The 13094-nt window shown below is 42.7% G+C and overlaps 6 non-coding genes across 6 annotated transcripts; 5 read left to right on the top strand and 1 right to left on the bottom strand.

The window, feature by feature from the left end:
- TRNAI-AAU lies at positions 781 to 854 on the bottom strand. Its single transcript has one exon. It is a non-coding gene; the product is annotated as a tRNA-Ile (tRNA).
- TRNAT-AGU lies at positions 5598 to 5671 on the top strand. The gene has a single exon. It is a non-coding gene; the product is annotated as a tRNA-Thr (tRNA).
- Positions 9466 to 9538, top strand: TRNAV-AAC. Its single transcript has one exon. It is a non-coding gene; the product is annotated as a tRNA-Val (tRNA).
- Positions 11224 to 11305, top strand: TRNAS-CGA. Its single transcript has one exon. It is a non-coding gene; the product is annotated as a tRNA-Ser (tRNA).
- On the top strand, positions 11738 to 11810 carry TRNAR-ACG. Its single transcript has one exon. It is a non-coding gene; the product is annotated as a tRNA-Arg (tRNA).
- TRNAK-UUU lies at positions 12557 to 12629 on the top strand. The gene has a single exon. It is a non-coding gene; the product is annotated as a tRNA-Lys (tRNA).

The following is a 13094-nucleotide window of genomic DNA, read 5'->3' as shown; positions in this document are numbered from 1 at the left end:
TGTGTTTTAAATGAATTAACATATTTAAACATAACTAATTTATGATGTGACTACTACAATCATTCTCGTTTTACAAATAACCGAGGACAGAGTTTAGAGTCAGCATTCTGATGATTTAACCTTACAGAACTTCCTTTTCATTGTCACTAAACTGCTCCTTAAAATCGGTGTTTATCATTTTCTTAGTGGATGGCCATAGTCTGGGGACCCTCCTATTCTAAAAGCCAACTTTGTAGCATCTTGATTTATACCCCAGGATATTAATTGCTTCAATTTCAATTAATATTAATCTCACCACTAATAGTGAATATGTGACATGGATCTGAAAACTCCTATCCCAGGTAAGGAAAGCTCTGAGCATCAGCCACGTGCACTGTATTATTATTGCAGGGCAATTCTTTCTAGCAATTTTACTGTGTTATTTAGTGATTCACTTCCTTTTCTTGGTTCCCCAATAAGGAAAGGAGATATATTGAGAGCAAACACCCTAGAGACATTGATTTTTTTTTCCTCTCTCTTTTTCCTCTGATTTTTTTTTTTTTTTCTCTCCAAGAAACAGTTTCCTTACGGAAAACAAAACAAAATGAAATAAAGAAAGGCCCTCTGTTGTACCTTTTAGCTGCCAGGTCTCTGCTATCGTTCTGCTTTGTTATTTGGAGTGGGATCTGTTCACTCCGCCTAAGCAGGTTCTAGAACCCACTAGCAAGGAAGTTTGCAGACCCTCCTTCTCTGCAAAGAGGTTCCAATGCCATCTTTAAGGACAAAAATCAAAGACAACCTTGGCCCGTACGGGGATCGAACCCGCGACCTTGGCGTTATTAGCACCACGCTCTAACCAACTGAGCTAACCGGCCAGGATAACGCGCTCGCCCTTCAAATTACAAACGACACTTAAACAGCATTGTTTTGCAGTTTACGGTGAGAAGAGTGAGTTGCTTCCATTCTTTTTCTCGTCTTTCCTCATTGGCAGAGAAAATGGATGAAAAAGCTTCTCATTCTGCCTCAAGATAGTGTCCTTCTTCCGGAAAAACTTAAAGCTCTCTCAAACTTCGGATTCTGACCCAAGAAGATTCAGGCCTACGTCCTTAGGCAGGGCTTCCTGAGACCGCGACAGGTGCATCACGGAAACGACCACGAAGCCTCCAGAGGCCTCGAAGGACTCGACTCCGGCGCGCAAGATCCAGATTCCTCTCTACTCTTGGAGATCCTTAAGCTTCCCTCGGAAGCCTCGAATCCCATGAACCTGAACACTGTCGCCGCCTGGCCTCTGGGTGGTTTTGCCGGCCCCGCCACCCGAAATCCGCAGCTGTGAGCCCCAGGTATCCGGCTCCGAGCGCGGGAATGTGTCTTGGTGTTGCAGTGTTGGTCATCAAACACGTGGTGGCGCCCGACGGACAGGCTGCGGCAGCGGGAGCGAAAGAACCTTGGGGATGGGAGGGGCGGAGGCCGGGGCTGGGCAACTGTGAAAAGAGGCAGGAAACCCCATTCGAGAGGCTTAACTGCGAGGTGAATCCTGCGGGCAGAGGTCAACCCAGAGAAGGGCCGGCAGAGGAGCTAATTCCCTATTCGCCCTCTGCTCTTTTCTGGATTCTACTTCTTCCCTCCTTTCCAACACGACTGTTCCTGTTAAGTTGGGGATAGTAATGTTTTTAGAAGTTAACTGACCTGTGTTCATGGGGTTCTCAAGGCAAGAATACTGAAGTGGTTTGCCATTTCCTTCTCCAGTGGACTGAAATCAGATTGATTATATTCTTTGCAGCTGAAGATGCAGACGCTCTATGCTGCTGCTTAGTCGCTTCAGTCGTGTCCGACTCTGTGCGACCCCAGAGACGGCAGCCCACCAGGCTACCCCGTCCCTGGAATTCTCCAGGCAACAACACTGGAGTGGGTTCCCATTGCCTTCTCCGCGAGACTCTCTATACAGGCAGCTAAAACAAGACCGGCAGCTGACTGTGGCTCAGATCAAGAACTCCTTATTGCAAAATTCAGATTTAAATTGAAGAAAGTAGGGAAAACCACTAGACCATTCAGGTATGACCTAAATCAAATCCCTTACGATTATACAGTGAAAGTGACAGATAGATTCAAGAGATTAGATCTGATAGAGTGCCTGAAGAACTATGGAGGTTCACAACATTGGATAGGAGGCAGTGATCAAGACCATCCCCAAGAAAAAGAAATGCAAAAAGGCAAAATGGTTCTCTGAGGAGGTCTTACAAATAGCTGAAAACAGAAGAGAAGCTAAAGGCAATGCAGAGTTCCAAAAAATAGCAAGGAGAGATAAGAAAGCCTTCCTCGGTTATCAATGCAAAGAAATAAAGGAAAACAATAGAATGGGAAAGACTAGAGATCTTTTCAAGAAATTAGAGATACTAAGGGAACATTTCATGCAAAGATGAGCACAATAAAGGACAGAAATTGTATGGACCTAACAGAAGCTGAGGATATTAAGAAGAGGTGGCGAGAATACACAGAATAACTATACAAAAAATATCTTCAAGACCCAGATGACCTTGATGATGTGATCACTCACCTAGAGCCAGACATCCTGGAATGCAAGGTCAAATGGGCCTTAAGAAGCATCACTATGAACAAAGCTAATGGACGTGATGGAATTCCAGTTGAGCTGTTTCAAATCCTAAAAGATGATGCTGTGAAAGTGCTCCACTCAGTATGCCAGCAAATTTGGAAAACTCAGCAGTGGCCACAGGACTGGAAAAGGTCAGTTTTCATTCAATCCCAAAGAAAGGCAATACCAAAGAATGTTCAAACTGTTGCACAATTGCACTCACCTCACATGCTAGCAAAGTAATGCTCAAAATTCTCCAAGCCAGGCTTCAACAGTACATGAATCCTGAACTTCCTGATATTCAAGCTGGATTTAGAAAAGGCACAGGAACCAGAGACCAAATTGCCAACATCCGCTGGATCGTTGAAAAAGCTAGAGAATTCCAGAAAAACATCTACTTCTGCTTTATTGACTATGCCAAAGCCTTTGACTGTGTGGATCACAACAGACTGCGGAAAATTCTTCAAGAGGTGTGAATACCAGACCACCTGACCTGCCTCTTGAGAAATCTGTATGCAGGTCAAGAAGCAAGAGTTAGAACCAGACATGGAACAACAGACTGGTTCCAAATAGGGAAAGGAGTATGTCAATGCTGTATATTGTCACCCTACTTATTTAACTTATATGCAGAGTACATCATGTGAAATGCTGGGCTGGATGAAGCACAAGCTGGAATCAAGATTGCAGGGAGAAATATCAATAACCTCATATATGCGGATGACACCACCCTTATGGCAGAAAATGAAGAGGAACTAGAGGAACTCTTGATGAAAGTGAAAGAGGAGAGTGAAAAGGAACTCTTGATGAAAGTGAAAGAGGAGAGTGAAAAGGTTGGCTTAAAACTCAATATTCAAAAAACTAAGATCATGGCATCCTGTCCCATCACTTCATGGCAAATAGATGGGGAAACAATTGGAAACAGTGAGAGACTTTATTTGGGGGGCTCCAGAATCACTGCAGATGGTGACTGCAGCCATGAAATCGAAAGACGCTTGCTCCTTGGAAGAAAAGCTATGACCAATCTAGGCAGCATATTAAAAAGCAGAGACATTACTTGGCCCACAAAGGTCTGTCTAGTCAAAGCTATGGTTTTCCAGTAGTCGTGTAGATATGAGAGTTGGACTATGAAGAAGGCTGAGTACTGGAGAACTTATGCTTTTGAACTGTTGGAGAAGACTCTTGAGAGTCCCTTGGACACCAAGGAGGTCAAACTAGTCAATCCTAATATAAATTAGTCCTGAATATTCATTGGAAGGACTGATGCTGAAGTTGGAACTCCAATATTTTGGCCACATGATGCAAAGTTCTGACTCACTGGAAAAATCTTTCTCTGGTGCTGGGAAAGATTGAAGGCAGGAGGAGAAGGGGACAACAGAGGATGAGATGGTTGGACGCTCCAGGAGTTGGTGATGAACAGGGAAGCCTGGGGTGCTGCACTCCATGTGGTGGCAAAGAGTCAGACTGAACTGAGGAACTGAACTGAATTGACCTGTTTGCATATGTATCTATGTATATTACATAGTTTCTTTTGGACATGCACTGCTAGTAAATAAAGTTCTTAATATAATAGTTGGTATTCACTTTTTTTTTTTTTCCTGGAAATGGGAATCATACTCTTTGGCTGGCTGAATCTGTCATTTTTTCTTGCTTTCCATTTCACTAAAACTTTGCTTTTAATATCATACATATAAATGATTCTTCTGGCCCTTCAGCACCTTTCACTAACTTTGTGCATCTTTAAATCAACTTGTAGATGTCTTCATTTGTTTTGTTCTTTGGTGAAAATTCTGTAAGTTTGTATAGCAGAATATTATTAGTAGTACCTGACATTCTGGTTCTACTCAGTTATGGTTAAGTGGTTTTTGAGAACCTGGGCCCTATTCAGATTTAGATGGTAGACTGCAGTCGCTTGCTTTGTGTTAAAGATCAGTTCCCTGGGAAATAAACTTTGAGATGGAGATGGAGATGCCAAAGCAGTGACCCAGGGGAGGCTGCAAGGCCAGCTGCAGGGCCAGAGCTTGCCTCCTCCTCCACCCCTACCCACCACCCCCGACCCCCACCCGCCCGCTTCTGCTGATTCATCGCAGCTCCAGCTGGCAGCAGCCTTTTCTGGGGATGGCTGCTGCTGAAATTCCTCAGAGATAACCAGTTGCTTCTCCTTGAGCCTGGTGTAAGATGGTGTTAGAGTTTTATTGGGATCACTCTTAGAATCCACCACAATGAGAGGGTGAAGGAAACAGGATTAGGAAGAGGCAAAAGTTGAACTTGATGTTGTAAAAGAAGCCTCAGTTCAGCTTACCAGGTATCTGAACCTGAAATGGCCTGTTAGTAATATTCTGAATTCAGGCTGGATTTAAGCTACACTCAAGGGTTGTTGCGCTCTTGAGCAAGGTTTCCTCTTTTCTGTTGCGGATAGCGCCCAGAGTAACCCAGCCATCAGCCATTAGAAGTCAACATTCCTGAAGTGGAGAAATAAGTGCAACCATTCTGGAGGGTGATTTGACAGGTGCATCACACCACTGTTCTTTCAGAAATCTTGTGTCAGATATATGCTTTTGACCAGTATCTTTGACCAGGAACCCCTGCTTCAACACACTGATATAGAAGAGAGCAGGTGTGGCTAAAATAATATGATGGCTAATAGAAGATCATTTCATTTTTATTTTGGGCTTCAACAAAGGTCTCTGACACACACTCCCCCACCCCCTAACACTTCATACAATCCCCAGCCCCCGCCCCACCCCCCGTTTGCCAGAGTTTATAATTGAGTTGAATCCAGTGGTGTCCACTCTGAAACAATTTCTCAAGAGGAGATAGTCATCTTAATCTAGTACCTGTATTTATTCTTCCAAAAGAACATTTTTCTTTGGTTTTGACTGACACAATGTTGCTTCCCTCCGCTCCCCCCACCCACCGCCCCCCCACCCCTCACCCCATCACCTGGCAAACCAGTTTCTAAATTCGTTATAGTGGAGAGACATATGAAATTATGTTCAAATAGAGTGTAACTAAAATGTTTGCCAAGATGGGCTCCGTGGCTTAGCTGGTTAAAGCGCCTGTCTAGTAAACAGGAGATCCTGGGTTCGAATCCCAGCGGGGCCTGTGGGATTCTTATCCTGTCTCTAGTTTTTGTGATTTTAATCTCATAGAAAATATTTTTCTCTAAGTGAATAGAAACTAACTTGAATTGACAATGGATGAATATCCTAATACTGAGGACTTAAGGTTTGCTTGGGAAAAAAGGGGTACTTTGTAGAAGAGGACAGAGATAAAAGGGCAAATAATATCCCAAGAAGCATTCCCGCCGCATAGATCAGAAGTAATTTAAGGACTCTGATTATTTGTCTGAATCGTGACATTAGCAGTGGATAGGTAGCCTAGCCTAGCAGAGGTTTGCCCTTTTGTCTAACTATTGGAATCAAGTGAAGGAGATTCAACAGCTTTAAATACATGCCCTTTCAGATATCCTTTAGATTTGTCTGATTACTAGAGAGCTTTAATTATGTTTTTGCAACCTCAGATACACTTGGAGTAGGGTTGGCACTCAAGTTTTTTGTTTTAAATAGACTATTAAATAGCTAATGGCTTTTCTAATTTCAAGGTAATATGTAGGAGTATTAGTACCAAGCATCTTTAAGGAACAATGGATAGGGTAGGAAGACAGAGACCCATGGTCAGAAGTGATTAGTTTAAATCTTCTGTCATTGAACCTTTTCTTGCTACTCACCACTTCTAGGAAGCCTTCAATTTTCCTTTGCATTTCTGCTCTTAGCCTCATCCTAAAGAAGGTAGGGGGGAAAAGAGAAAGGGCTAAAAAAAAAAAAAAAAAAAAAGCACCTAATGTAAATGTTGAATTGAGTACTGTAATAGCTGTTTCTACTTTTCAAGTGATTCTGGACTCTAGGTCATCACTGAAGTTTTTGAAAAGAGACGAATATGGTTAGTGACAAAGAAGAATGGTTAGTGACAAAGCATATAAAGCACCTAGAAAGAGTTTCGAAACAAATGAAGTCTTACACTTTTTTCTAGACATATTTTTACATAAAAGTTCTGATAAAGACATTAAGTCCTAAAAACAAAGATGTTTCTGCTTATCTGCAATTTATATCTTAAAATAATTAGGCTTTACAAATGTCCACCTCCCCATACTTAGTAACGTGCACAAAATTCTACAGGCAATGACTGCACCCTAAGTACCTTCTTGCTTCTCATTGTCACAGCCTAACAGATTATTTACTCCTTTTTTGAGCATCTGGGAATGCAAATGTGTCAGAAGACTGACATATTAAAGAATCTCTTAAAATGGAGTTGAATGTAATCAGTGAAATCCTGTACCTCTAGAAGTGTTCAGTACTTAATAGGTCTAAATGATAGAAGGTTGTTATTCTATAAAACAGTTGTAAACAAGTCATGGACATTCTCAATTGTGTCTTTGTTAAAGGGACTTCTCCCTAGTTGAACTACTCTTTCTTTCTTGACCTACCTTATTCTTCATTCAAACTTCCTTCCCCATTAAATGTTCTCTGGCTTGGGATCCTCAAATGGACAGCTCCTCTTTTGTGCTCTGAGGGTACAACTGACATTGTCTTAAGCCAGCTGTGTGGTTCTTTCTTCTTCATGTCCAGGTATATACTTCCCATGTTGGACACTGGATAAAATTTGGTGAGCAAATTCAAATGGGATGTCCCTTGAAAAGGTGGAAAAGTAAGGCATTGTGATGAGGGAAAATGTTAGAGATAGAGGAGTCTCTGGAGCTGACCCTTCCTTGGCTGCCTGCCTGGAGCTGATCTTTCAAAATATCTATGTCTGAAAGAGGTCTCTGCCTAATTTCAAACTCACATTTCCATTGCCACCAGGATTTTACATGAGTACCACTGGCACCATACACCATGAACTCAACTGATCATTATTTCCACTGGAAATCTAGTATTAAACTTGACTCTTCCTGCTGCCTTACCCCACCAATCAAATTATCACAGTCTTCCTGATTTACATTCAACATATGTGAGATGTTTTTCTCTCTGTTCATCTACTTGGTTCTTATTTGGACCTTCTTCACTACAATCTCTAACAGCCTCTTCCTGTTCTCCCTGTCTTCAAGACTGGCCATCTGAAGTCATTCTCAACCCAGAAGACATATATCTCTGGCTTAAAATATAAAACATCATTTCCTCCCTAAGATTTCCCAGTCTTAAACCTTTTTTCATTTTCTAATATATGGATTTAAACCTATATATTTTCCTCTAAGCACTACTTTAGTTGCATGTTGCATTTTCATTCTTTCAATTCAAAGTATTTTCTAGTTAACATTGTACTTATTATATTTTACTTAGAAGTGTACTGCTCAAGTTTCCCAGTATTAGAATTTTTTTAGTTATCATTTTTTATTGACCTCAAGTTTAATTCTGTTATTGTCAGAAAACATTTTTTTAAATTGTTTGAATCCTTTTAAATTTATTAAGACTTGTTTGGAGGGCCCTTTTTGTTTTGGTTTATGTTTAATGTGCACTTGAAAATAATGAGAATTCTGCTGTAGTTGGATGTTCTGTGTGATAAATGTCAACTAGATCAAGTTGAGTAGTTACTAGCTATGGCTCATCTTCTCAATTCCTGCTTATTTCCCCGTTTCTGTAAGTTTCTCATCAGCTACTAAAAGTGATCTTTAAATTCACCAACCATAGCTCTGCTTACTGTCGTTCTTGTTTTAGTTCTCAGTTTTGCTTCATATAAGAATTGACATGTCTTCTTGCTGAGTTGATCACTTTATCATTATGAAATGTTCATCTTACTTTTTACTTTGATGTCTCCTCTGTTTGTAAACCAGGTTTCTAATGGTTGGTGTTTCCATAGTTCCCCGACACTTTATTTTCAACCTGTTGTCTTATTTTTCAAGTATATTTCTTGTAAGCAGGACACCAAAGGCTCTTGTTTTCCTTTATTTTACTATTTAGCCAGCCCATTTATGCCTTTTAATTATTTATTCCATTTACATTAAAAGCAATTATATATATCTGGGTTTAAGTTGACATCATTATTTATTTTCCATTTATCCTACTTGTTCTCAGTTCCTCCTTTTCTACCTTCCTTTGAATTAATATTTCTTATTCCATTTAATCTTTATTTCACCTAAGATGTAGTATCATTTCCCTCCAGCTGCTTTTAAGATGTTTTTAATCTTTGTTTTTCAAGAATTTAAACATAATTTGGCTAGTTATAGTTTTGTTTATGTTTATCCAGATTGTTATTTGCTGAGCTTATTCAATCAATGAGTTTGCCACGTTTTCCCCCACTGAGCTCTAAGTACACTTAAGTTTAGAGCATTTTAATATATGTAAATCACACTTAAAAAAATAAATAAACCTTCAATGTATATGTAGATGACATCTACACTCCAAGAATTAAAGATTAGTCTCCACTCCCTCTCTTATCAGATTCAAATTGAAATATACCTTCCTCTGTTTGGGAGGCACATCCATCTTGCCTTTGATCTGGCCCATACATCACCATTTAGTCTTATTTCTTTCCACGTCTTGCTTCAAATGCTTGGATTCTCACCCCCTCCACCCCAAAGATTATTCCTATTTCGTTCAGTTCCCGACAACAACAACAACAAAAATTCCCTTACTAACCTCTAACCATCATACTTCTTTTCATCTATTAAGTCTTAGAATTGGTGTCATTTTCTCTTGGAAGCCTTCAAGGGCATTCCAATTTTTTGGCTGTTCAAGCAGGCTTTTCTGAACATTATGGTAGATATGTTTGGTAAACGCATTTCTACTTGTATTTATTATTGATTTAAAAATAAAAAAAAAAAACGAAGAAAGAAAAATGGAAACATTTCGAAGACCTAGGACAAGAAAGAATATTGACCTCTACTTGTTCACACCTTAGGTCTGGTTTCCGTAGTGTAGTGGTTATCACGTTCGCCTAACACGCGAAAGGTCCCCGGTTCGAAACCGGGCGGAAACAGGCTTCTTCTCGGTGTCGTTTTCCATTTCCGCAGAAGATCTCTGTACATTGTTTTTGCGGTACCAGACTTCAAAACATATACCACATTTGCCCTTCTCTTGAGGCCCAAGGGTTTAAAACGAAAAGCTGTCCGGACGCCCTCTGCTCTAAAGCCTGGGTTTCCCCTTCCCCACCCGTTCTTTCCCCTTCTGCACTCGGCGTCCTCCTGCTGGAAGGACCGAGGGGCCAACCTGGGGTCAACCGGGGAGACCTCTGCTGCACCAGGCCTGCGCCACGCGGGCGACACAGTCTCCCTTGGACCAACGGGTTTTCTGCAAAGTGACTTTCTTCTGACCTTCAGAGAGAGAAAAGTGCTTCACTTCGAAACCAGACAGCGATCTCACAACTGTTCAGTTATTATTACTCTTATTAGTACCATCCAGTAGTTCCAAAGCTCATCAGGCGTAGATTCGGAAAGAAGAGTTGTGGGGAGCAGTTGGGATGGGGGGATGGATAAGAGGAGATTCCTGTCCTCAAAAACTCCCCGGGTATCTGTACTGGAGAAAGAAGGCTCTTACCTGCATTTTTGGGAGCGCCCTTCCCCTCCGTTCCCACCACCCCAGAAAGATCCTCTGGGACTGTTTCTTCGTAGGGCTAGATTTTAGGCTATTCAACCACAGTGGAACATGCCAGACCCGCCCCCCCTTCCCCCGTTCACACCCCCCCCCCCCCCGCCACACCCAGTTCTCCCAGGCCCAGGGTGGACTCCCGGCCCTGGCTGTTGCGGAGAGCCTCCTCTTCAGCGGAATCAAACTCGATGTTCTCCTAAAACTCAGCATCTGGCATCCAGCTCCGCCCTAAGTGGGAGGCCAGCGGGCAGAAACGGTCTTGGATGAAAGGAAGGATCTTGAGCATTCCTGAAATCAGTTGCGTGCCAGCAGTTTGAGGGGTTTCCCAGAAATAAGAAAGGGTTGAAAAGTTTGGTGGCTTGTTTGTGTGTATTTCATGATATATTTTGCTAAAAGTCACTTTAGAGGGATGGTTTTCCTTTTGGAACGGGCATGACACAAGAAATAGCATGCTTCCACTTGACCCACATTCAGGGAAATGACACTTTTTTTGTCTCTAGGTGTTCAGCTCAGTTAACAACCGCGCCTGCGTTCAGTGACCACATGGGGGCGACAGAGACTGGGCTCTCCGGATGGGAAGCTGGGTCCCAGAATTTGCCCCCAATAGTCCAACCAGTAGACTAACAGGATTCTCTTTCTGATGTGAATTCTTTCAGACTTATTGGGGGAATTTAACTGACTTTTTTCCTTAGAGGTTAAGTCACACCAGATCGCATATTCTGGATATTTTGACTAAAGGCAAAAGGAGACAGAAACGAGATGAAGCTTTCTTGGAGCAGGGCTGCGGCAGTTGGAAGGGTGATAAGTTTTTCATATCTAAATACATTTTGAAGGCAGAACAAAACAGTTTCCTCACATCCACGGAATGAAAGAAAATTTGAAGTAAAGAATATTGCCAAGATTTTTTTTCTGCCTAAATACCTGAAAAGTTGAAATTGTCGCTAAGTGAAATATGCAAGCTTGTGGTTGGAGAAGGTCTTCTTGAGAACACTCAGAAACCAGTGATCCTCTTCTCTTCCAGCCTTGCGGGGAAACGATACTGGTTTTCAGCTGCATGAATAAAACCTGTTCTGCTGAGCTGTGATGGCCGAGTGGTTAAGGCGTTGGACTCGAAATCCAATGGGGTTTCCCCGCGCAGGTTCAAATCCTGCTCACAGCGTTCTCATTTTCGGTGTATCCTTGACTCTTCAAACTTCCAAATAATTTACTGCCGTCCCACGCAGCATGCATGCAGAAAAATCCCTTGAAAGGCAATTCTGACATTTTTAAAGAGAGTGGGCACTGCCAGCTTAGAGTTCCAGAGTTCCCTCTCAAAGTCTGAGCCTCTGTGAGCATCCAGAGCCCAGCCTACCCACTGTCTACAGGAGGCTTGGATCACGCTCAAAAATACTGGCTTCTTTGAGGTGATTTGTTAAATCTGTAAGAGTGATCACATGAAACCAAATCAGAAAAGAAATCATGCTTTCCCGTAGTCAATTTAGTCTCTGGTTTTAACCCCTTACTAGATTTTTAAAAATCAATCATTTCTTTGGTTGGCATGAACTGCGGATAACGATGAAAATATGAACATGAGGCTAGTCCAAAGCAGCGAGGGCCAGTGGCGCAATGGATAACGCGTCTGACTACGGATCAGAAGACTCTAGGTTCGACTCCTGGCTGGCTCGTTAGGCTGTCTTTTTTTCCCTCTCTCTAGGTACCCTTTTCTAAAGGATACGGAAACAAGTTTTTAAAGTCCTTCGAATGTATTTTCGTGGAACTGATCCTTCATTTTCTGCCCGTTGAGTCTGAAAGAGATTTCAGAATCATCAAGGGACCCATCCAGAAAGCTTTTCTTCCTACTTTTCATCACTTCTTGAACTTGAGAAAAGTGACTGAAAAAGACCATTGGAAGGGAGGTTTTTACATCAACGAAACTTGAAAAACGGGAAAAAAATTTTTTTCCTACCAGTGTCTTCTACATCAGTATTTTTTTTTCCCCCCACCGGGAAGAGTCCTCACTCTGAAGACCATCCTGCAAAGCTCTTTCCTCGCATGCTGCTGCTAAGTCACTTCAGTCGTGTCCGACTCTGTGCGGCATAGACGGTAGCTCACCAGGCTCCCCCGTCCCTGGGATTCTCCAGGCAAGAATAATGGAGTGGGTTGCCATTTCCTTCTCCAATACATTAAAGTGAAAAGTGAAAGTGAAGTCGCTCAATCGTGTCCGACTCTTCGTGACCCCATGGACTGCAGGCTACCAGGTTCCTCTGTCCATGGAATTTGCCAGGCAAGAGTACTGGAGTGGGGTGCCATCGCCTTCTCCGCATAGCTACTGACAAAAAGAGACATCTCCTATGGAAATGCTGAGTCAAGAAGTGTGGTAGAGACGCGATGCGGAAGGTCTTTTACCTCAGGAAGGGCGTGGTGTTTGCGAGCCCGGATAGCTCAGTCGGTAGAGCATCAGACTTTTAATCTGAGGGTCCAGGGTTCAAGTCTCTGTTTGGGCGTCTCTATTTTGCTTCCCAGGTGGCGCTAGTGGTAAAGAGCCTAACTGCCCGCACAGGAGACATCGAAGACGCGGGTTCCATCCCTGGGTGGGGAAGATTCCCTGGAGGAGGGCGTCCAGTATTCTTGCCTGGACAATCCCCAGGACAGAGGAGCCGGCGGGCTAGAGTCCATAGGGTCGCAGAGTCTGACACTACTGAGGCGACTTAGCACACACACCCCTGAGGCCCAGTTGGTGCTCTTCATCCCCGGTATCTACCCCACCAGCCGGAAACGTCAATCTTAGGGACATACGTAGGAGCTGGGAAACCGGACCTCAAGTGGACAGAAGAACCAAGAGGAATGCCCTCCCCACTATTTTTTAAAAGATGAGCGTGTAAGGAAGGCGCGGAAAGGTAGCGTTGGAGCGGCATTTCCAAAGAGAACAGACTTGCCTCTTTCTCTGCGTTGAGGCAGAACAGAGAGGC

Source organism: Capra hircus, chromosome 23, assembly GCF_001704415.2.
Source record: "Capra hircus breed San Clemente chromosome 23, ASM170441v1, whole genome shotgun sequence".
NCBI lineage: Eukaryota > Metazoa > Chordata > Mammalia > Artiodactyla > Bovidae > Capra > Capra hircus.
The sequence above is the reverse complement of the archived record's forward strand: the minus strand, read 5'-3'. Positions and strand labels throughout refer to the sequence as shown.